Source organism: Amia ocellicauda, unplaced genomic scaffold, assembly GCF_036373705.1.
Source record: "Amia ocellicauda isolate fAmiCal2 unplaced genomic scaffold, fAmiCal2.hap1 HAP1_SCAFFOLD_64, whole genome shotgun sequence".
NCBI lineage: Eukaryota > Metazoa > Chordata > Actinopteri > Amiiformes > Amiidae > Amia > Amia ocellicauda.
The window spans coordinates 522,177-545,000 of record NW_027102994.1 but is presented as its reverse complement, the minus strand read 5'-3'; the positions used below and the strand labels follow the sequence as shown (position 1 = coordinate 545,000).

Here is a 22,824-nt window from a genome sequence, read left to right as displayed (position 1 = left end):
TCCGGGACACACCAGCGCGCCGCAGACAGTCCCTGCTAACACGAAACGTTGTGGCAACATTGTGGCAACGTTGTGCGTTAGCTGGGGTGCCACACCAGACCGGAACTATATATTACAAAACGAACACATTGTCTTGATAAAACAGCTGTAATTGAGTGCCTGACACGCCAGTCAAGCGCAATCTTGAGAAGGTGTGCATTTCAGTAAGGATTTCAATTGACATGCAGTATGAAACTGAAAGGAGGTTGCATCACTATGATGCATAACATTGCATGTATTGTATTTTCAAGTGTGTGCATTCATCCTGTTGTCATTTTGTTTTGAAAGCAGAAGAATCATTCAACAGGTTGCTGAGACAAATGTAAACCAGTAAAACATATGAAGAGAAACAAACCTTGAATATAAGTTCAGTTGTTTAAACATTTGACAAACTATGGTGAGGGGGTAAGAAAACACACAAATCCAGCAGCTCCTGTATTTCAATACACCAGAACCCAATATTATTGGCGAGTCGGGTAGTCCATCATCACAGTTCGAGGGCAGGCATCATTTCAGTAATTTCATCCCGTTGCATTCACATCCGTGCCTTGAATGAGATTGAATGTGATCTTTGCTCTCAAGTATGTTCCCAAGTTTTACACTTTCGTGCTTTGCATGAATGGGAATGGAACCGTGTGTGTTGAATGAGGCTCCTTGTGAGCACTGAACTTTGTCCGGTGGAGTTCCTTTTTGTGTTGCTGTAATTGTGTCATTTCTCGATGAGAAAGATTAGGCAACATTTAGTCACTTCTAGCCATGATGCTCAATTTATTTACGAATGTACCCTAGTTACTAGGGACCGTTTACGTTGGAGAACAAGATCTATTGTATGCCTGTGTATTTGGGGAAGTCAAATCTGAAATAATGATGAAATTGCGTGTATCCAAAGTTAAAACTCGTGATTTGTCGCCCTCTGGTGTGTAAAAGATGCAAAAGCTTACAGCACCTGGTATTCCCAGGCGGTCTCCCATGCAAGTACTGACCAGGCCCGAGCCTGCTTAGCTTCCGAGATCGGACGAGATCGGGCGTATTCAGGCTAGTATGGCCGTAAGCCAGGAATGCTGACCCTGACGCTCTACTTAAAGGGAAGGCAATATCCGTTTCTGCCGTTCATACTTACAGTTGAACTGTCTCTCTACTCTAAAGCCCGGGACACACCAGCGCGCCGCAGACAGTCCCTGCTAACACGCCACGTTGTGGCAACATTGTGGCAACGTTGTGCGTTAGCTGGGGTGCCACACCAGACCGGAACTTTATTTTACAAAACGAACACATTGTCTTGATAATACAGCTGTAATTGAGTGCCTGACACGCCAGTCAAGCGCAATCTTGAGAAGGTGTGCATTTCAGTAAGGATTTCAATTGACATGCAGTATGAAACTGAAAGGAGGTTGCATCACTATGATGCATAACATTGCATGTATTGTATTTTAAAGTGTTTGCATTCATCCTGTTGTCATTTTGTTTTGAAAGCAGAAGAATCATTCAACAGGTTGCTGAGACAAATGTAAACCAGTAAAACATATGAAGAGAAACAAACCTTGAATATAAGTTCAGTTGTTTAAACATTTGACAAACTATGGTGAGGGGGTAAGAAAACACACAAATCCAGCAGCTCCTGTATTTCAATACACCAGAACCCAATATTATTGGCGAGTCGGGTAGTCCATCATCACAGTTCGAGGGCAGGCATCATTTCAGTAATTTCATCCCGTTGCATTCACATCCGTGCCTTGAATGAGATTGAATGTGATCTTTGCTCTCAAGTATGTTCCCAAGTTTTACACTTTCGTGCTTTGCATGAATGGGAATGGAACCGTGTGTGTTGAATGAGGCTCCTTGTGAGCACTGAACTTTGTCCGGTGGAGTTCCTTTTTGTGTTGCTGTAATTGTGTCATTTCTCGATGAGAAAGATTAGGCAACATTTAGTCACTTCTAGCCATGATGCTCAATTTATTTACGAATGTACCCTAGTTACTAGGGACCGTTTACGTTGGAGAACAAGATCTATTGTATGCCTGTGTATTTGGGGAAGTCAAATCTGAAATAATGATGAAATTGCGTGTATCCAAAGTTAAAACTCGTGATTTGTCGCCCTCTGGTGTGTAAAAGATGCAAAAGCTTACAGCACCTGGTATTCCCAGGTGGTCTCCCATACAAGTACTGACCAGGCCCAAGCCTCCTTAGCTTCCGAGATCGGACGAGATCGGGCGTATTCAGGCTAGTATGGCCGTAAGCCAGGGAGGCTGTCCCTGACGCTCTACTTAAAGGGAAGGCAATATCCGTTTCTGCCGTTCATACTTACAGTTGAACTGTCTCTCTACTCTAAAGCCCGGGACACACCAGCGCGCCGCAGACAGTCCCTGCTAACACGCCACGTTGTGGCAACATTGTGGCAACGTTGTGCGTTAGCTGGGGTGCCACACCAGACCGGAACTATATATTACAAAACGAACACATTGTCTTGATAAAACAGCTGTAATTGAGTGCCTGACACGCCAGTCAAGCGCAATCTTGAGAAGGTGTGCATTTCAGTAAGGATTTCAATTGACATGCAGTATGAAACTGAAAGGAGGTTGCATCACTATGATGCATAACATTGCATGTATTGTATTTTCAAGTGTGTGCATTCATCCTTTTGTCATTTTGTTTTGAAAGCAGAAGAATCATTCAACAGGTTGCTGAGACAAATGTAAACCAGTAAAACATATGAAGAGAAACAAACCTTGAATATAAGTTCAGTTGTTTAAACATTTGACAAACTATGGTGAGGGGGTAAGAAAACACACAAATCCAGCAGCTCCTGTATTTCAATACACCAGAACCCAATATTATTGGCGAGTCGGGTAGTCCATCATCACAGTTCGAGGGCAGGCATCATTTCAGTAATTTCATCCCGTTGCATTCACATCCGTGCCTTGAATGAGATTGAATGTGATCTTTGCTCTCAAGTATGTTCCCAAGTTTTACACTTTCGTGCTTTGCATGAATGGGAATGGAACCGTGTGTGTTGAATGAGGCTCCTTGTGAGCACTGATCTTTGTCCGGTGGAGTTCCTTTTTGTGTTGCTGTAATTGTGTCATTTCTCGATGAGAAAGATTAGGCAACATTTAGTCACTTCTAGCCATGATGCTCAATTTATTTACGAATGTACCCTAGTTACTAGGGACCGTTTACGTTGGAGAACAAGATCTATTGTATGCCTGTGTATTTGGGGAAGTCAAATCTGAAATAATGATGAAATTGCGTGTATCCAAAGTTAAAACTCGTGATTTGTCGCGCTCTGGTGTGTAAAAGATGCAAAAGCTTACAGCACCTGGTATTCCCAGGCGGTCTCCCATTCAAGTACTGACCAGGCCCGAGCCTGCTTAGCTTCCGAGATCGGACGAGATCGGGCGTATTCAGGCTAGTATGGCCGTAAGCCAGGGAGGCTGTCCCTGACGCTCTACTTAAAGGGATGGCAATATCCGTTTCTGCCGTTCATACTTACAGTTGAACTGTCTCTCTACTCTAAAGCCCGGGACACACCAGCGCGCCGCAGACAGTCCCTGCTAATATGCCACGTTGTGGCAACGTTGTGCGTTAGCTGGGGTGCCACACCAGACCGGAACTATATTTTACAAAACGAACACATTTGTCTTGATAAAACAGCTGTAATTGAGTGCCTGACACGCCAGTCAAGCGCAATCTTGAGAAGGTGTGCATTTCAGTAAGGATTTCAATTGACATGCAGTATGAAACTGAAAGGAGGTTGCATCACTATGATGCATAACATTGCATGTATTGTATTTTCAAGTGTGTGCATTCATCCTGTTGTCATTTTGTTTTGAAAGCAGAAGAATCATTCAACAGGTTGCTGAGACAAATGTAAACCAGTAAAACATATGAAGAGAAACAAACCTTGAATATAAGTTCAGTTGTTTAAACATTTGACAAACTATGGTGAGGGGGTAAGAAAACACACAAATCCAGCAGCTCCTGTATTTCAATACACCAGAACCCAATATTATTGGCGAGTCGGGTAGTCCATCATCACAGTTCGAGGGCAGGCATCATTTCAGTAATTTCATCCCGTTGCATTCACATCCGTGCCTTGAATGAGATTGAATGTGATCTTTGCTCTCAAGTATGTTCCCAAGTTTTACACTTTCGTGCTTTGCATGAATGGGAATGGAACCGTGTGTGTTGAATGAGGCTCCTTGTGAGCACTGATCTTTGTCCGGTGGAGTTCCTTTTTGTGTTGCTGTAATTGTGTCATTTCTCGATGAGAAAGATTAGGCAACATTTAGTCACTTCTAGCCATGATGCTCAATTTATTTACGAATGTACCCTAGTTACTAGGGACCGTTTACGTTGGAGAACAAGATCTATTGTATGCATGTGTATTTGGGGAAGTCAAATCTGAAATAATGATGAAATTGCGTGTATCCAAAGTTAAAACTCGTGATTTGTCGCCCTTTGGTGTGTAAAAGATGCAAAAGCTTACAGCACCTGGTATTCCCAGGCGGTCTCCCATCCAAGTACTGACCAGGCCCGAGCCTGCTTAGCTTCCGAGATCGGACGAGATCGGGCGTATTCAGGCTAGTATGGCCGTAAGCCAGGGAGGCTGTCCCTGACGCTCTACTTAAAGGGATGGCAATATCCGTTTCTGCCGTTCATACTTACAGTTGAACTGTCTCTCTACTCTAAAGCCCGGGACACACCAGCGCGCCGCAGACAGTCCCTGCTAATATGCCACGTTGTGGCAACGTTGTGCGTTAGCTGGGGTGCCACACCAGACCGGAACTATATTTTACAAAACGAACACATTTGTCTTGATAAAACAGCTGTAATTGAGTGCCTGACACGCCAGTCAAGCGCAATCTTGAGAAGGTGTGCATTTCAGTAAGGATTTCAATTGACATGCAGTATGAAACTGAAAGGAGGTTGCATCACTATGATGCATAACATTGCATGTATTGTATTTTCAAGTGTGTGCATTCATCCTGTTGTCATTTTGTTTTGAAAGCAGAAGAATCATTCAACAGGTTGCTGAGACAAATGTAAACCAGTAAAACATATGAAGAGAAACAAACCTTGAATATAAGTTCAGTTGTTTAAACATTTGACAAACTATGGTGAGGGGGTAAGAAAACACACAAATCCAGCAGCTCCTGTATTTCAATACACCAGAACCCAATATTATTGGCGAGTCGGGTAGTCCATCATCACAGTTCGAGGGCAGGCATCATTTCAGTAATTTCATCCCGTTGCATTCACATCCGTGCCTTGAATGAGATTGAATGTGATCTTTGCTCTCAAGTATGTTCCCAAGTTTTACACTTTCGTGCTTTGCATGAATGGGAATGGAACCGTGTGTGTTGAATGAGGCTCCTTGTGAGCACTGATCTTTGTCCGGTGGAGTTCCTTTTTGTGTTGCTGTAATTGTGTCATTTCTCGATGAGAAAGATTAGGCAACATTTAGTCACTTCTAGCCATGATGCTCAATTTATTTACGAATGTACCCTAGTTACTAGGGACCGTTTACGTTGGAGAACAAGATCTATTGTATGCCTGTGTATTTGGGGAAGTCAAATCTGAAATAATGATGAAATTGCGTGTATCCAAAGTTAAAACTCGTGATTTGTCGCGCTCTGGTGTGTAAAAGATGCAAAAGCTTACAGCACCTGGTATTCCCAGGCGGTCTCCCATCCAAGTACTGACCAGGCCCGAGCCTGCTTAGCTTCCGAGATCGGACGAGATCGGGCGTATTCAGGCTAGTATGGCCGTAAGCCAGGGAGGCTGTCCCTGACGCTCTACTTAAAGGGATGGCAATATCCGTTTCTGCCGTTCATACTTACAGTTGAACTGTCTCTCTACTCTAAAGCCCGGGACACACCAGCGCGCCGCAGACAGTCCCTGCTAATATGCCACGTTGTGGCAACGTTGTGCGTTAGCTGGGGTGCCACACCAGACCGGAACTATATTTTACAAAACGAACACATTTGTCTTGATAAAACAGCTGTAATTGAGTGCCTGACACGCCAGTCAAGCGCAATCTTGAGAAGGTGTGCATTTCAGTAAGGATTTCAATTGACATGCAGTATGAAACTGAAAGGAGGTTGCATCACTATGATGCATAACATTGCATGTATTGTATTTTCAAGTGTGTGCATTCATCCTGTTGTCATTTTGTTTTGAAAGCAGAAGAATCATTCAACAGGTTGCTGAGACAAATGTAAACCAGTAAAACATATGAAGAGAAACAAACCTTGAATATAAGTTCAGTTGTTTAAACATTTGACAAACTATGGTGAGGGGGTAAGAAAACACACAAATCCAGCAGCTCCTGTATTTCAATACACCAGAACCCAATATTATTGGCGAGTCGGGTAGTCCATCATCACAGTTCGAGGGCAGGCATCATTTCAGTAATTTCATCCCGTTGCATTCACATCCGTGCCTTGAATGAGATTGAATGTGATCTTTGCTCTCAAGTATGTTCCCAAGTTTTACACTTTCGTGCTTTGCATGAATGGGAATGGAACCGTGTGTGTTGAATGAGGCTCCTTGTGAGCACTGAACTTTGTCCGGTGGAGTTCCTTTTTGTGTTGCTGTAATTGTGTCATTTCTCGATGAGAAAGATTAGGCAACATTTAGTCACTTCTAGCCATGATGCTCAATTTATTTACGAATGTACCCTAGTTACTAGGGACCGTTTACGTTGGAGAACAAGATCTATTGTATGCCTGTGTATTTGGGGAAGTCAAATCTGAAATAATGATGAAATTGCGTGTATCCAAAGTTAAAACTCGTGATTTGTCGCCCTCTGGTGTGTAAAAGATGCAAAAGCTTACAGCACCTGGTATTCCCAGGCGGTCTCCCATGCAAGTACTGACCAGGCCCGAGCCTGCTTAGCTTCCGAGATCGGACGAGATCGGGCGTATTCAGGCTAGTATGGCCGTAAGCCAGGAATGTTGACCCTGACGCTCTACTTAAAGGGAAGGCAATATCCGTTTCTGCCGTTCATACTTACAGTTGAACTGTCTCTCTACTCTAAAGCCCGGGACACACCAGCGCGCCGCAGACAGTCCCTGCTAACACGCCACGTTGTGGCAACATTGTGGCAACGTTGTGCGTTAGCTGGGGTGCCACACCAGACCGGAACTTTATTTTACAAAACGAACACATTGTCTTGATAATACAGCTGTAATTGAGTGCCTGACACGCCAGTCAAGCGCAATCTTGAGAAGGTGTGCATTTCAGTAAGGATTTCAATTGACATGCAGTATGAAACTGAAAGGAGGTTGCATCACTATGATGCATAACATTGCATGTATTGTATTTTAAAGTGTTTGCATTCATCCTGTTGTCATTTTGTTTTGAAAGCAGAAGAATCATTCAACAGGTTGCTGAGACAAATGTAAACCAGTAAAACATATGAAGAGAAACAAACCTTGAATATAAGTTCAGTTGTTTAAACATTTGACAAACTATGGTGAGGGGGTAAGAAAACACACAAATCCAGCAGCTCCTGTATTTCAATACACCAGAACCCAATATTATTGGCGAGTCGGGTAGTCCATCATCACAGTTCGAGGGCAGGCATCATTTCAGTAATTTCATCCCGTTGCATTCACATCCGTGCCTTGAATGAGATTGAATGTGATCTTTGCTCTCAAGTATGTTCCCAAGTTTTACACTTTCGTGCTTTGCATGAATGGGAATGGAACCGTGTGTGTTGAATGAGGCTCCTTGTGAGCACTGAACTTTGTCCGGTGGAGTTCCTTTTTGTGTTGCTGTAATTGTGTCATTTCTCGATGAGAAAGATTAGGCAACATTTAGTCACTTCTAGCCATGATGCTCAATTTATTTACGAATGTACCCTAGTTACTAGGGACCGTTTACGTTGGAGAACAAGATCTATTGTATGCCTGTGTATTTGGGGAAGTCAAATCTGAAATAATGATGAAATTGCGTGTATCCAAAGTTAAAACTCGTGATTTGTCGCCCTCTGGTGTGTAAAAGATGCAAAAGCTTACAGCACCTGGTATTCCCAGGCGGTCTCCCATCCAAGTACTGACCAGGCCCGAGCCTGCTTAGCTTCTGAGATCGGACGAGATCGGGCGTATTCAGGCTAGTATGGCCGTAAGCCAGGGAGGCTGTCCCTGACGCTCTACTTAAAGGGAAGGCAATATCCGTTTCTGCCGTTCATACTTACAGTTGAACTGTCTCTCTACTCTAAAGCCCGGGACACACCAGCGCGCCGCAGACAGTCCCTGCTAACACGCCACGTTGTGGCAACATTGTGGCAACGTTGTGCGTTAGCTGGGGTGCCACACCAGACCGGAACTATATATTACAAAACGAACACATTGTCTTGATAAAACAGCTGTAATTGAGTGCCTGACACGCCAGTCAAGCGCAATCTTGAGAAGGTGTGCATTTCAGTAAGGATTTCAATTGACATGCAGTATGAAACTGAAAGGAGGTTGCATCACTATGATGCATAACATTGCATGTATTGTATTTTCAAGTGTGTGCATTCATCCTGTTGTCATTTTGTTTTGAAAGCAGAAGAATCATTCAACAGGTTGCTGAGACAAATGTAAACCAGTAAAACATATGAAGAGAAACAAACCTTGAATATAAGTTCAGTTGTTTAAACATTTGACAAACTATGGTGAGGGGGTAAGAAAACATACAAATCCAGCAGCTCCTGTATTTCAATACACCAGAACCCAACATTATTGGCGAGTCGGGTAGTCCATCATCACAGTTCGAGGGCAGGCATCATTTCAGTAATTTCATCCCGTTGCATTCACATCCGTGCCTTGAATGAGATTGAATGTGATCTTTGCTCTCAAGTATGTTCCCAAGTTTTACACTTTCGTGCTTTGCATGAATGGGAATGGAACCGTGTGTGTTGAATGAGGCTCCTTGTGAGCACTGAACTTTGTCCGGTGGAGTTCCTTTTTGTGTTGCTGTAATTGTGTCATTTCTCGATGAGAAAGATTAGGCAACATTTAGTCACTTCTAGCCATGATGCTCAATTTATTTACGAATGTACCCTAGTTACTAGGGACCGTTTACGTTGGAGAACAAGATCTATTGTATGCCTGTGTATTTGGGGAAGTCAAATCTGAAATAATGATGAAATTGCGTGTATCCAAAGTTAAAACTCGTGATTTGTCGCCCTCTGGTGTGTAAAAGATGCAAAAGCTTACAGCACCTGGTATTCCCAGGTGGTCTCCCATACAAGTACTGACCAGGCCCAAGCCTCCTTAGCTTCCGAGATCGGACGAGATCGGGCGTATTCAGGCTAGTATGGCCGTAAGCCAGGGAGGCTGTCCCTGACGCTCTACTTAAAGGGAAGGCAATATCCGTTTCTGCCGTTCATACTTACAGTTGAACTGTCTCTCTACTCTAAAGCCCGGGACACACCAGCGCGCCGCAGACAGTCCCTGCTAACACGCCACGTTGTGGCAACATTGTGGCAACGTTGTGCGTTAGCTGGGGTGCCACACCAGACCGGAACTATATATTACAAAACGAACACATTGTCTTGATAAAACAGCTGTAATTGAGTGCCTGACACGCCAGTCAAGCGCAATCTTGAGAAGGTGTGCATTTCAGTAAGGATTTCAATTGACATGCAGTATGAAACTGAAAGGAGGTTGCATCACTATGATGCATAACATTGCATGTATTGTATTTTCAAGTGTGTGCATTCATCCTTTTGTCATTTTGTTTTGAAAGCAGAAGAATCATTCAACAGGTTGCTGAGACAAATGTAAACCAGTAAAACATATGAAGAGAAACAAACCTTGAATATAAGTTCAGTTGTTTAAACATTTGACAAACTATGGTGAGGGGGTAAGAAAACACACAAATCCAGCAGCTCCTGTATTTCAATACACCAGAACCCAATATTATTGGCGAGTCGGGTAGTCCATCATCACAGTTCGAGGGCAGGCATCATTTCAGTAATTTCATCCCGTTGCATTCACATCCGTGCCTTGAATGAGATTAAATGTGATCTTTGCTCTCAAGTATGTTCCCAAGTTTTACACTTTCGTGCTTTGCATGAATGGGAATGGAACCGTGTGTGTTGAATGAGGCTCCTTGTGAGCACTGATCTTTGTCCGGTGGAGTTCCTTTTTGTGTTGCTGTAATTGTGTCATTTCTCGATGAGAAAGATTAGGCAACATTTAGTCACTTCTAGCCATGATGCTCAATTTATTTACGAATGTACCCTAGTTACTAGGGACCGTTTACGTTGGAGAACAAGATCTATTGTATGCCTGTGTATTTGGGGAAGTCAAATCTGAAATAATGATGAAATTGCGTGTATCCAAAGTTAAAACTCGTGATTTGTCGCGCTCTGGTGTGTAAAAGATGCAAAAGCTTACAGCACCTGGTATTCCCAGGCGGTCTCCCATCCAAGTACTGACCAGGCCCGAGCCTGCTTAGCTTCCGAGATCGGACGAGATCGGGCGTATTCAGGCTAGTATGGCCGTAAGCCAGGGAGGCTGTCCCTGACGCTCTACTTAAAGGGATGGCAATATCCGTTTCTGCCGTTCATACTTACAGTTGAACTGTCTCTCTACTCTAAAGCCCGGGACACACCAGCGCGCCGCAGACAGTCCCTGCTAATATGCCACGTTGTGGCAACGTTGTGCGTTAGCTGGGGTGCCACACCAGACCGGAACTATATTTTACAAAACGAACACATTTGTCTTGATAAAACAGCTGTAATTGAGTGCCTGACACGCCAGTCAAGCGCAATCTTGAGAAGGTGTGCATTTCAGTAAGGATTTCAATTGACATGCAGTATGAAACTGAAAGGAGGTTGCATCACTATGATGCATAACATTGCATGTATTGTATTTTCAAGTGTGTGCATTCATCCTGTTGTCATTTTGTTTTGAAAGCAGAAGAATCATTCAACAGGTTGCTGAGACAAATGTAAACCAGTAAAACATATGAAGAGAAACAAACCTTGAATATAAGTTCAGTTGTTTAAACATTTGACAAACTATGGTGAGGGGGTAAGAAAACACACAAATCCAGCAGCTCCTGTATTTCAATACACCAGAACCCAATATTATTGGCGAGTCGGGTAGTCCATCATCACAGTTCGAGGGCAGGCATCATTTCAGTAATTTCATCCCGTTGCATTCACATCCGTGCCTTGAATGAGATTGAATGTGATCTTTGCTCTCAAGTATGTTCCCAAGTTTTACACTTTCGTGCTTTGCATGAATGGGAATGGAACCGTGTGTGTTGAATGAGGCTCCTTGTGAGCACTGATCTTTGTCCGGTGGAGTTCCTTTTTGTGTTGCTGTAATTGTGTCATTTCTCGATGAGAAAGATTAGGCAACATTTAGTCACTTCTAGCCATGATGCTCAATTTATTTACGAATGTACCCTAGTTACTAGGGACCGTTTACGTTGGAGAACAAGATCTATTGTATGCATGTGTATTTGGGGAAGTCAAATCTGAAATAATGATGAAATTGCGTGTATCCAAAGTTAAAACTCGTGATTTGTCGCCCTTTGGTGTGTAAAAGATGCAAAAGCTTACAGCACCTGGTATTCCCAGGCGGTCTCCCATCCAAGTACTGACCAGGCCCGAGCCTGCTTAGCTTCCGAGATCGGACGAGATCGGGCGTATTCAGGCTAGTATGGCCGTAAGCCAGGGAGGCTGTCCCTGACGCTCTACTTAAAGGGATGGCAATATCCGTTTCTGCCGTTCATACTTACAGTTGAACTGTCTCTCTACTCTAAAGCCCGGGACACACCAGCGCGCCGCAGACAGTCCCTGCTAATATGCCACGTTGTGGCAACGTTGTGCGTTAGCTGGGGTGCCACACCAGACCGGAACTATATTTTACAAAACGAACACATTTGTCTTGATAATACAGCTGTAATTGAGTGCCTGACACGCCAGTCAAGCGCAATCTTGAGAAGGTGTGCATTTCAGTAAGGATTTCAATTGACATGCAGTATGAAACTGAAAGGAGGTTGCATCACTATGATGCATAACATTGCATGTATTGTATTTTCAAGTGTGTGCATTCATCCTGTTGTCATTTTGTTTTGAAAGCAGAAGAATCATTCAACAGGTTGCTGAGACAAATGTAAACCAGTAAAACATATGAAGAGAAACAAACCTTGAATATAAGTTCAGTTGTTTAAACATTTGACAAACTATGGTGAGGGGGTAAGAAAACACACAAATCCAGCAGCTCCTGTATTTCAATACACCAGAACCCAATATTATTGGCGAGTCGGGTAGTCCATCATCACAGTTCGAGGGCAGGCATCATTTCAGTAATTTCATCCCGTTGCATTCACATCCGTGCCTTGAATGAGATTGAATGTGATCTTTGCTCTCAAGTATGTTCCCAAGTTTTACACTTTCGTGCTTTGCATGAATGGGAATGGAACCGTGTGTGTTGAATGAGGCTCCTTGTGAGCACTGATCTTTGTCCGGTGGAGTTCCTTTTTGTGTTGCTGTAATTGTGTCATTTCTCGATGAGAAAGATTAGGCAACATTTAGTCACTTCTAGCCATGATGCTCAATTTATTTACGAATGTACCCTAGTTACTAGGGACCGTTTACGTTGGAGAACAAGATCTATTGTATGCCTGTGTATTTGGGGAAGTCAAATCTGAAATAATGATGAAATTGCGTGTATCCAAAGTTAAAACTCGTGATTTGTCGCGCTCTGGTGTGTAAAAGATGCAAAAGCTTACAGCACCTGGTATTCCCAGGCGGTCTCCCATCCAAGTACTGACCAGGCCCGAGCCTGCTTAGCTTCCGAGATCGGACGAGATCGGGCGTATTCAGGCTAGTATGGCCGTAAGCCAGGGAGGCTGTCCCTGACGCTCTACTTAAAGGGATGGCAATATCCGTTTCTGCCGTTCATACTTACAGTTGAACTGTCTCTCTACTCTAAAGCCCGGGACACACCAGCGCGCCGCAGACAGTCCCTGCTAATATGCCACGTTGTGGCAACGTTGTGCGTTAGCTGGGGTGCCACACCAGACCGGAACTATATTTTACAAAACGAACACATTTGTCTTGATAAAACAGCTGTAATTGAGTGCCTGACACGCCAGTCAAGCGCAATCTTGAGAAGGTGTGCATTTCAGTAAGGATTTCAATTGACATGCAGTATGAAACTGAAAGGAGGTTGCATCACTATGATGCATAACATTGCATGTATTGTATTTTCAAGTGTGTGCATTCATCCTGTTGTCATTTTGTTTTGAAAGCAGAAGAATCATTCAACAGGTTGCTGAGACAAATGTAAACCAGTAAAACATATGAAGAGAAACAAACCTTGAATATAAGTTCAGTTGTTTAAACATTTGACAAACTATGGTGAGGGGGTAAGAAAACACACAAATCCAGCAGCTCCTGTATTTCAATACACCAGAACCCAATATTATTGGCGAGTCGGGTAGTCCATCATCACAGTTCGAGGGCAGGCATCATTTCAGTAATTTCACCCCGTTGCATTCACATCCGTGCCTTGAATGAGATTCAATGTGATCTTTGCTCTCAAGTATGTTCCCAAGTTTTACACTTTCGTGCTTTGCATGAATGGGAATGGAACCGTGTGTGTTGAATGAGGCTCCTTGTGAGCACTGATCTTTGTCCGGTGGAGTTCCTTTTTGTGTTGCTGTAATTGTGTCATTTCTCGATGAGAAAGATTAGGCAACATTTAGTCACTTCTAGCCATGATGCTCAATTTATTTACGAATGTACCCTAGTTACTAGGGACCGTTTACGTTGGAGAACAAGATCTATTGTATGCCTGTGTATTTGGGGAAGTCAAATCTGAAATAATGATGAAATTGCGTGTATCCAAAGTTAAAACTCGTGATTTGTCGCGCTCTGGTGTGTAAAAGATGCAAAAGCTTACAGCACCTGGTATTCCCAGGCAGTCTCCCATTCAAGTACTGACCAGGCCCGAGCCTGCTTAGCTTCCGAGATCGGACGAGATCGGGCGTATTCAGACTAGTATGGCCGTAAGCCAGGGAGGCTGTCCCTGACGCTCTACTTAAAGGGATGGCAATATCCGTTTCTGCCGTTCATACTTACAGTTGAACTGTCTCTCTACTCTAAAGCCCGGGACACACCAGCGCGCCGCAGACAGTCCCTGCTAATATGCCACGTTGTGGCAACGTTGTGCGTTAGCTGGGGTGCCACACCAGACCGGAACTATATTTTACAAAACGAACACATTTGTCTTGATAAAACAGCTGTAATTGAGTGCCTGACACGCCAGTCAAGCGCAATCTTGAGAAGGTGTGCATTTCAGTAAGGATTTCAATTGACATGCAGTATGAAACTGAAAGGAGGTTGCATCACTATGATGCATAACATTGCATGTATTGTATTTTCAAGTGTGTGCATTCATCCTGTTGTCATTTTGTTTTGAAAGCAGAAGAATCATTCAACAGGTTGCTGAGACAAATGTAAACCAGTAAAACATATGAAGAGAAACAAACCTTGAATATAAGTTCAGTTGTTTAAACATTTGACAAACTATGGTGAGGGGGTAAGAAAACACACAAATCCAGCAGCTCCTGTATTTCAATACACCAGAACCCAATATTATTGGCGAGTCGGGTAGTCCATCATCACAGTTCGAGGGCAGGCATCATTTCAGTAATTTCATCCCGTTGCATTCACATCCGTGCCTTGAATGAGATTCAATGTGATCTTTGCTCTCAAGTATGTTCCCAAGTTTTACACTTTCGTGCTTTGCATGAATGGGAATGGAACCGTGTGTGTTGAATGAGGCTCCTTGTGAGCACTGATCTTTGTCCGGTGGAGTTCCTTTTTGTGTTGCTGTAATTGTGTCATTTCTCGATGAGAAAGATTAGGCAACATTTAGTCACTTCTAGCCATGATGCTCAATTTATTTACGAATGTACCCTAGTTACTAGGGACCGTTTACGTTGGAGAACAAGATCTATTGTATGCCTGTGTATTTGGGGAAGTCAAATCTGAAATAATGATGAAATTGCGTGTATCCAAAGTTAAAACTCGTGATTTGTCGCGCTCTGGTGTGTAAAAGATGCAAAAGCTTACAGCACCTGGTATTCCCAGGCGGTCTCCCATCCAAGTACTGACCAGGCCCGAGCCTGCTTAGCTTCCGAGATCGGACGAGATCGGGCGTATTCAGGCTAGTATGGCCGTAAGCCAGGGAGGGTGTCCCTGACGCTCTACTTAAAGGGATGGCAATATCCGTTTCTGCCGTTCATACTTACAGTTGAACTGTCTCTCTACTCTAAAGCCCGGGACACACCAGCGCGCCGCAGACAGTCCCTGCTAATATGCCACGTTGTGGCAACGTTGTGCGTTAGCTGGGGTGCCACACCAGACCGGAACTATATATTACAAAACGAACACATTGTCTTGATAAAACAGCTGTAATTGAGTGCCTGACACGCCAGTCAAGCGCAATCTTGAGAAGGTGTGCATTTCAGTAAGGATTTCAATTGACATGCAGTATGAAACTGAAAGGAGGTTGCATCACTATGATGCATAACATTGCATGTATTGTATTTTCAAGTGTGTGCATTCATCCTTTTGTCATTTTGTTTTGAAAGCAGAAGAATCATTCAACAGGTTGCTGAGACAAATGTAAACCAGTAAAACATATGAAGAGAAACAAACCTTGAATATAAGTTCAGTTGTTTAAACATTTGACAAACTATGGTGAGGGGGTAAGAAAACACACAAATCCAGCAGCTCCTGTATTTCAATACACCAGAACCCAATATTATTGGCGAGTCGGGTAGTCCATCATCACAGTTCGAGGGCAGGCATCATTTCAGTAATTTCATCCCGTTGCATTCACATCCGTGCCTTGAATGAGATTGAATATGATCTTTGCTCTCAAGTATGTTCCCAAGTTTTACACTTTCGTGCTTTGCATGAATGGGAATGGAACCGTGTGTGTTGAATGAGGCTCCTTGTGAGCACTGAACTTTGTCCGGTGGAGTTCCTTTTTGTGTTGCTATAATTGTGTCATTTCTCGATGAGAAAGATTAGGCAACATTTAGTCACTTCTAGCCATGATGCTCAATTTATTTACAAATGTACACTAGTTACTAGGGACCGTTTACGTTGGAGAACAAGATCTATTGTATGCCTGTGTATTTGGGGAAGTCAAATCTGAAATAATGATGAAATTGCGTGTATCCAAAGTTAAAACTTGTGATTTGTCGCCCTTTGGTGTGTAAAAGATGCAAAGGCTTACAGCACCTGGTATTCCCAGGCGGTCTCCCATCCAAGTACTGACCAGGCCCGAGCCTGCTTAGCTTCCGAGATCGGACGAGATCGGGCGTATTCAGGCTAGTATGGCCGTAAGCCAGGGAGGCTGTCCCTGACGCTCTACTTAAAGGGAAGGCAATATCCGTTTCTGCCGCTCATACTTGCAGTTGAACTGTCTCTCTACTCTAAAGCCCGGGACACACCAGCGCGCCGCAGCCAGTCCCTGCTAACACGAAACGTTGTGGCAACGTTGTGCGTTAGCTGGGGTGCCACACCAGACCGGAACTATATTTTACAAAACGAACACATTGTCTTGATAATACAGCTGTAATTGAGTGCCTGACACGCCAGTCAAGCGCAATCTTGAGAAGGTGTGCATTTCAGTAAGGATTTCAATTGACATGCAGTATGAAACTGAAAGGAGGTTGCATCACTATGATGCATAACATTGCATGTATTGTATTTTCAAGTGTGTGCATTCATCCTGTTGTCATTTTGTTTTGAAAGCAGAAGAATCATTCAACAGGTTGCTGAGACAAATGTAAACCAGTAAAACATATGAAGAGAAACAAACCTTGAATATAAGTTCAGTTGTTTAAACATTTGACAAACTATGGTGAGGGGGTAAGAAAACACACAAATCCAGCAGCTCCTGTATTTCAATACACCAGAACCCAATATTATTGGCGAGTCGGGTAGTCCATCATCACAGTTCGAGGGCAGGCATCATTTCAGTAATTTCATCCCGTTGCATTCACATCCGTGCCTTGAATGAGATTGAATGTGATCTTTGCTCTCAAGTATGTTCCCAAGTTTTACACTTTCGTGCTTTGCATGAATGGGAATGGAACCGTGTGTGTTGAATGAGGCTCCTTGTGAGCACTGATCTTTGTCCGGTGGAGTTCCTTTTTGTGTTGCTGTAATTGTGTCATTTCTCGATGAGAAAGATTAGGCAACATTTAGTCACTTCTAGCCATGATGCTCAATTTATTTACGAATGTACCCTAGTTACTAGGGACCGTTTACGTTGGAGAACAAGATCTATTGTATGCCTGTGTATTTGGGGAAGTCAAATCTGAAATAATGATGAAATTGCGTGTATCCAAAGTTAAAACTCGTGATTTGTCGCGCTCTGGTGTGTAAAAGATGCAAAAGCTTACAGCACCTGGTATTCCCAGGCGGTCTCCCATCCAAGTACTGACCAGGCCCGAGCCTGCTTAGCTTCCGAGATCGGACGAGATCGGGCGTATTCAGGCTAGTATGGCCGTAAGCCAGGGAGGCTGTCCCTGACGCTCTACTTAAAGGGATGGCAATATCCGTTTCTGCCGTTCATACTTACAGTTGAACTGTCTCTCTACTCTAAAGCCCGGGACACACCAGCGCGCCGCAGACAGTCCCTGCTAATATGCCACGTTGTGGCAACGTTGTGCGTTAGCTGGGGTGCCACACCAGACCGGAACTATATTTTACAAAACGAACACATTTGTCTTGATAAAACAGCTGTAATTGAGTGCCTGACACGCCAGTCAAGCGCAATCTTGAGAAGGTGTGCATTTCAGTAAGGATTTCAATTGACATGCAGTATGAAACTGAAAGGAGGTTGCATCACTATGATGCATAACATTGCATGTATTGTATTTTCAAGTGTGTGCATTCATCCTGTTGTCATTTTGTTTTGAAAGCAGAAGAATCATTCAACAGGTTGCTGAGACAAATGTAAACCAGTAAAACATATGAAGAGAAACAAACCTTGAATATAAGTTCAGTTGTTTAAACATTTGACAAACTATGGTGAGGGGGTAAGAAAACACACAAATCCAGCAGCTCCTGTATTTCAATACACCAGAACCCAATATATTGGCGAGTCGGGTAGTCCATCATCACAGTTCGAGGGCAGGCATCATTTCAGTAATTTCATCCCGTTGCATTCACATCCGTGCCTTGAATGAGATTGAATGTGATCTTTGCTCTCAAGTATGTTCCCAAGTTTTACACTTTCGTGCTTTGCATGAATGGGAATGGAACCGTGTGTGTTGAATGAGGCTCCTTGTGAGCACTGATCTTTGTCCGGTGGAGTTCCTTTTTGTGTTGCTGTAATTGTGTCATTTCTCGATGAGAAAGATTAGGCAACATTTAGTCACTTCTAGCCATGATGCTCAATTTATTTACGAATGTACCCTAGTTACTAAGGACCGTTTACGTTGGAGAACAAGATCTATTGTATGCCTGTGTATTTGGGGAAGTCAAATCTGAAATAATGATGAAATTGCGTGTATCCAAAGTTAAAACTCGTGATTTGTCGCCCTTTGGTGTGTAAAAGATGCAAAAGCTTACAGCACCTGGTATTCCCAGGCGGTCTCCCATCCAAGTACTGACCAGGCCCAAGCCTGCTTAGCTTCCGAGATCGGACGAGATCGGGCGTATTCAGGCTAGTATGGCCGTAAGCCAGGGAGGCTGTCCCTGACGCTCTACTTAAAGGGATGGCAATATCCGTTTCTGCCGTTCATACTTACAGTTGAACTGTCTCTCTACTCTAAAGCCCGGGACACACCAGCGCGCCGCAGACAGTCCCTGCTAATATGCCACGTTGTGGCAACGTTGTGCGTTAGCTGGGGTGCCACACCAGACCGGAACTATATTTTACAAAACGAACACATTTGTCTTGATAAAACAGCTGTAATTGAGTGCCTGACACGCCAGTCAAGCGCAATCTTGAGAAGGTGTGCATTTCAGTAAGGATTTCAATTGACATGCAGTATGAAACTGAAAGGAGGTTGCATCACTATGATGCATAACATTGCATGTATTGTATTTTCAAGTGTGTGCATTCATCCTGTTGTCATTTTGTTTTGAAAGCAGAAGAATCATTCAACAGGTTGCTGAGACAAATGTAAACCAGTAAAACATATGAAGAGAAACAAACCTTGAATATAAGTTCAGTTGTTTAAACATTTGACAAACTATGGTGAGGGGGTAAGAAAACACACAAATCCAGCAGCTCCTGTATTTCAATACACCAGAACCCAATATTATTGGCGAGTCGGGTAGTCCATCATCACAGTTCGAGGGCAGGCATCATTTCAGTAATTTCATCCCGTTGCATTCACATCCGTGCCTTGAATGAGATTGAATGTGATCTTTGCTCTCAAGTATGTTCCCAAGTTTTACACTTTCGTGCTTTGCATGAATGGGAATGGAACTGTGTGTGTTGAATGAGGCTCCTTGTGAGCACTGATCTTTGTCCGGTGGAGTTCCTTTTTGTGTTGCTGTAATTGTGTCATTTCTCGATGAGAAAGATTAGGCAACATTTAGTCACTTCTAGCCATGATGCTCAATTTATTTACGAATGTACCCTAGTTACTAGGGACCGTTTACGTTGGAGAACAAGATCTATTGTATGCCTGTGTATTTGGGGAAGTCAAATCTGAAATAATGATGAAATTGCGTGTATCCAAAGTTAAAACTCGTGATTTGTCGCGCTCTGGTGTGTAAAAGATGCAAAAGCTTACAGCACCTGGTATTCCCAGGCGGTCTCCATTCCAAGTACTGACCAGGCCCGAGCCTGCTTAGCTTCCGAGATCGGACGAGATCGGGCGTATTCAGGCTAGTATGGCCGTAAGCCAGGGAGGCTGTCCCTGACGCTCTACTTAAAGGGATGGCAATATCCGTTTCTGCCGTTCATACTTACAGTTGAACTGTCTCTCTACTCTAAAGCCCGGGACACACCAGCGCGCCGCAGACAGTCCCTGCTAATATGCCACGTTGTGGCAACGTTGTGCGTTAGCTGGGGTGCCACACCAGACCGGAACTATATTTTACAAAACGAACACATTTGTCTTGATAAAACAGCTGTAATTGAGTGCCTGACACGCCAGTCAAGCGCAATCTTGAGAAGGTGTGCATTTCAGTAAGGATTTCAATTGACATGCAGTATGAAACTGAAAGGAGGTTGCATCACTATGATGCATAACATTGCATGTATTGTATTTTCAAGTGTGTGCATTCATCCTGTTGTCATTTTGTTTTGAAAGCAGAAGAATCATTCAACAGGTTGCTGAGACAAATGTAAACCAGTAAAACATATGAAGAGAAACAAACCTTGAATATAAGTTCAGTTGTTTAAACATTTGACAATCTATGGTGAGGGGGTAAGAAAACACACAAATCCAGCAGCTCCTGTATTTCAATACACCAGAACCCAATATTATTGGCGAGTCGGGTAGTCCATCATCACAGTTCGAGGGCAGGCATCATTTCAGTAATTTCATCCCGTTGCATTCACATCCGTGCCTTGAATGAGATTCAATGTGATCTTTGCTCTCAAGTATGTTCCCAAGTTTTACACTTTCGTGCTTTGCATGAATGGGAATGGAACCGTGTGTGTTGAATGAGGCTCCTTGTGAGCACTGATCTTTGTCCGGTGGAGTTCCTTTTTGTGTTGCTGTAATTGTGTCATTTCTCGATGAGAAAGATTAGGCAACATTTAGTCACTTCTAGCCATGATGCTCAATTTATTTACGAATGTACCCTAGTTACTAGGGACCGTTTACGTTGGAGAACAAGATCTATTGTATGCCTGTGTATTTGGGGAAGTCAAATCTGAAATAATGATGAAATTGCGTGTATCCAAAGTTAAAACTCGTGATTTGTCGCGCTCTGGTGTGTAAAAGATGCAAAAGCTTACAGCACCTGGTATTCCCAGGCGGTCTCCCATCCAAGTACTGACCAGGCCCGAGCCTGCTTAGCTTCCGAGATCGGACGAGATCGGGCGTATTCAGGCTAGTATGGCCGTAAGCCAGGGAGGCTGTCCCTGACGCTCTACTTAAAGGGATGGCAATATACGTTTCTGCCGTTCATACTTACAGTTGAACTGTCTCTCTACTCTAAAGCCCGGGACACACCAGCGCGCCGCAGACAGTCCCTGCTAATATGCCACGTTGTGGCAACGTTGTGCGTTAGCTGGGGTGCCACACCAGACCGGAACTATATTTTACAAAACGAACACATTTGTCTTGATAAAACAGCTGTAATTGAGTGCCTGACACGCCAGTCAAGCGCAATCTTGAGAAGGTGTGCATTTCAGTAAGGATTTCAATTGACATGCAGTATGAAACTGAAAGGAGGTTGCATCACTATGATGCATAACATTGCATGTATTGTATTTTCAAGTGTGTGCATTCATCCTGTTGTCATTTTGTTTTGAAAGCAGAAGAATCATTCAACAGGTTGCTGAGACAAATGTAAACCAGTAAAACATATGAAGAGAAACAAACCTTGAATATAAGTTCAGTTGTTTAAACATTTGACAAACTATGGTGAGGGGGTAAGAAAACACACAAATCCAGCAGCTCCTGTATTTCAATACACCAGAACCCAATATTATTGGCGAGTCGGGTAGTCCATCATCACAGTTCGAGGGCAGGCATCATTTCAGTAATTTCACCCCGTTGCATTCACATCCGTGCCTTGAATGAGATTGAATGTGATCTTTGCTCTCAAGTATGTTCCCAAGTTTTACACTTTCGTGCTTTGCATGAATGGGAATGGAACCGTGTGTGTTGAATGAGGCTCCTTGTGAGCACTGATCTTTGTCCGGTGGAGTTCCTTTTTGTGTTGCTGTAATTGTGTCATTTCTCGATGAGAAAGATTAGGCAACATTTAGTCACTTCTAGCCATGATGCTCAATTTATTTACGAATGTACCCTAGTTACTAGGGACCGTTTACGTTGGAGAACAAGATCTATTGTATGCCTGTGTATTTGGGGAAGTCAAATCTGAAATAATGATGAAATTGCGTGTATCCAAAGTTAAAACTCGTGATTTGTCGCGCTCTGGTGTGTAAAAGATGCAAAAGCTTACAGCACCTGGTATTCCCAGGCGGTCTCCCATCCAAGTACTGACCAGGCCCGAGCCTGCTTAGCTTCCGAGATCGGACGAGATCGGGCGTATTCAGGCTAGTATGGCCGTAAGCCAGGGAGGCTGTCCCTGACGCTCTACTTAAAGGGATGGCAATATCCGTTTCTGCCGTTCATACTTACAGTTGAACTGTCTCTCTACTCTAAAGCCCGGGACACACCAGCGCGCCGCAGACAGTCCCTGCTAATATGCCACGTTGTGGCAACGTTGTGCGTTAGCTGGGGTGCCACACCAGACCGGAACTATATTTTACAAAACGAACACATTTGTCTTGATAAAACAGCTGTAATTGAGTGCCTGACACGCCAGTCAAGCGCAATCTTGAGAAGGTGTGCATTTCAGTAAGGATTTCAATTGACATGCAGTATGAAACTGAAAGGAGGTTGCATCACTATGATGCATAACATTGCATGTTTTGTATTTTCAAGTGTGTGCATTCATCCTGTTGTCATTTTGTTTTGAAAGCAGAAGAATCATTCAACAGGTTGCTGAGACAAATGTAAACCAGTAAAACATATGAAGAGAAACAAACCTTGAATATAAGTTCAGTTGTTTAAACATTTGACAAACTATGGTGAGGGGGTAAGAAA

At 43.4% G+C, this 22,824-nt stretch overlaps 19 non-coding genes across 19 annotated transcripts; all 19 read right to left on the bottom strand.

Annotated features, from left to right (window-relative positions):
• Window positions 1-973: 973 nt before the first annotated feature.
• On the bottom strand, window positions 974-1,092 carry LOC136740451 (5S ribosomal RNA). Its single transcript, XR_010813286.1, has one exon. It is a non-coding gene; the product is annotated as a 5S ribosomal RNA (ribosomal RNA).
• Window positions 1,093-2,158: 1,066 nt separating this feature from the next.
• On the bottom strand, window positions 2,159-2,277 carry LOC136740604 (5S ribosomal RNA). Its single transcript, XR_010813431.1, has one exon. It is a non-coding gene; the product is annotated as a 5S ribosomal RNA (ribosomal RNA).
• Window positions 2,278-3,343: 1,066 nt separating this feature from the next.
• LOC136740396 (5S ribosomal RNA) lies at window positions 3,344-3,462 on the bottom strand. The gene has a single exon (XR_010813232.1). It is a non-coding gene; the product is annotated as a 5S ribosomal RNA (ribosomal RNA).
• A 1,056-nt stretch (window positions 3,463-4,518) lies between these two features.
• LOC136740337 (5S ribosomal RNA) lies at window positions 4,519-4,637 on the bottom strand. Its single transcript, XR_010813173.1, has one exon. It is a non-coding gene; the product is annotated as a 5S ribosomal RNA (ribosomal RNA).
• A 1,056-nt stretch (window positions 4,638-5,693) lies between these two features.
• LOC136740336 (5S ribosomal RNA) lies at window positions 5,694-5,812 on the bottom strand. Its single transcript, XR_010813172.1, has one exon. It is a non-coding gene; the product is annotated as a 5S ribosomal RNA (ribosomal RNA).
• A 1,056-nt stretch (window positions 5,813-6,868) lies between these two features.
• LOC136740449 (5S ribosomal RNA) lies at window positions 6,869-6,987 on the bottom strand. The gene has a single exon (XR_010813284.1). It is a non-coding gene; the product is annotated as a 5S ribosomal RNA (ribosomal RNA).
• A 1,066-nt stretch (window positions 6,988-8,053) lies between these two features.
• LOC136740520 (5S ribosomal RNA) lies at window positions 8,054-8,172 on the bottom strand. The gene has a single exon (XR_010813350.1). It is a non-coding gene; the product is annotated as a 5S ribosomal RNA (ribosomal RNA).
• Window positions 8,173-9,238: 1,066 nt separating this feature from the next.
• Window positions 9,239-9,357, bottom strand: LOC136740603 (5S ribosomal RNA). Its single transcript, XR_010813430.1, has one exon. It is a non-coding gene; the product is annotated as a 5S ribosomal RNA (ribosomal RNA).
• Window positions 9,358-10,423: 1,066 nt separating this feature from the next.
• LOC136740335 (5S ribosomal RNA) lies at window positions 10,424-10,542 on the bottom strand. The gene has a single exon (XR_010813171.1). It is a non-coding gene; the product is annotated as a 5S ribosomal RNA (ribosomal RNA).
• A 1,056-nt stretch (window positions 10,543-11,598) lies between these two features.
• On the bottom strand, window positions 11,599-11,717 carry LOC136740333 (5S ribosomal RNA). Its single transcript, XR_010813169.1, has one exon. It is a non-coding gene; the product is annotated as a 5S ribosomal RNA (ribosomal RNA).
• Window positions 11,718-12,773: 1,056 nt separating this feature from the next.
• Window positions 12,774-12,892, bottom strand: LOC136740332 (5S ribosomal RNA). Its single transcript, XR_010813168.1, has one exon. It is a non-coding gene; the product is annotated as a 5S ribosomal RNA (ribosomal RNA).
• Window positions 12,893-13,948: 1,056 nt separating this feature from the next.
• On the bottom strand, window positions 13,949-14,067 carry LOC136740617 (5S ribosomal RNA). Its single transcript, XR_010813443.1, has one exon. It is a non-coding gene; the product is annotated as a 5S ribosomal RNA (ribosomal RNA).
• A 1,056-nt stretch (window positions 14,068-15,123) lies between these two features.
• Window positions 15,124-15,242, bottom strand: LOC136740331 (5S ribosomal RNA). Its single transcript, XR_010813167.1, has one exon. It is a non-coding gene; the product is annotated as a 5S ribosomal RNA (ribosomal RNA).
• A 1,055-nt stretch (window positions 15,243-16,297) lies between these two features.
• On the bottom strand, window positions 16,298-16,416 carry LOC136740334 (5S ribosomal RNA). The gene has a single exon (XR_010813170.1). It is a non-coding gene; the product is annotated as a 5S ribosomal RNA (ribosomal RNA).
• Window positions 16,417-17,471: 1,055 nt separating this feature from the next.
• On the bottom strand, window positions 17,472-17,590 carry LOC136740330 (5S ribosomal RNA). The gene has a single exon (XR_010813166.1). It is a non-coding gene; the product is annotated as a 5S ribosomal RNA (ribosomal RNA).
• A 1,055-nt stretch (window positions 17,591-18,645) lies between these two features.
• Window positions 18,646-18,764, bottom strand: LOC136740288 (5S ribosomal RNA). Its single transcript, XR_010813126.1, has one exon. It is a non-coding gene; the product is annotated as a 5S ribosomal RNA (ribosomal RNA).
• A 1,056-nt stretch (window positions 18,765-19,820) lies between these two features.
• Window positions 19,821-19,939, bottom strand: LOC136740660 (5S ribosomal RNA). Its single transcript, XR_010813483.1, has one exon. It is a non-coding gene; the product is annotated as a 5S ribosomal RNA (ribosomal RNA).
• Window positions 19,940-20,995: 1,056 nt separating this feature from the next.
• Window positions 20,996-21,114, bottom strand: LOC136740329 (5S ribosomal RNA). The gene has a single exon (XR_010813165.1). It is a non-coding gene; the product is annotated as a 5S ribosomal RNA (ribosomal RNA).
• A 1,056-nt stretch (window positions 21,115-22,170) lies between these two features.
• Window positions 22,171-22,289, bottom strand: LOC136740328 (5S ribosomal RNA). The gene has a single exon (XR_010813164.1). It is a non-coding gene; the product is annotated as a 5S ribosomal RNA (ribosomal RNA).
• Window positions 22,290-22,824: the final 535 nt, after the last annotated feature.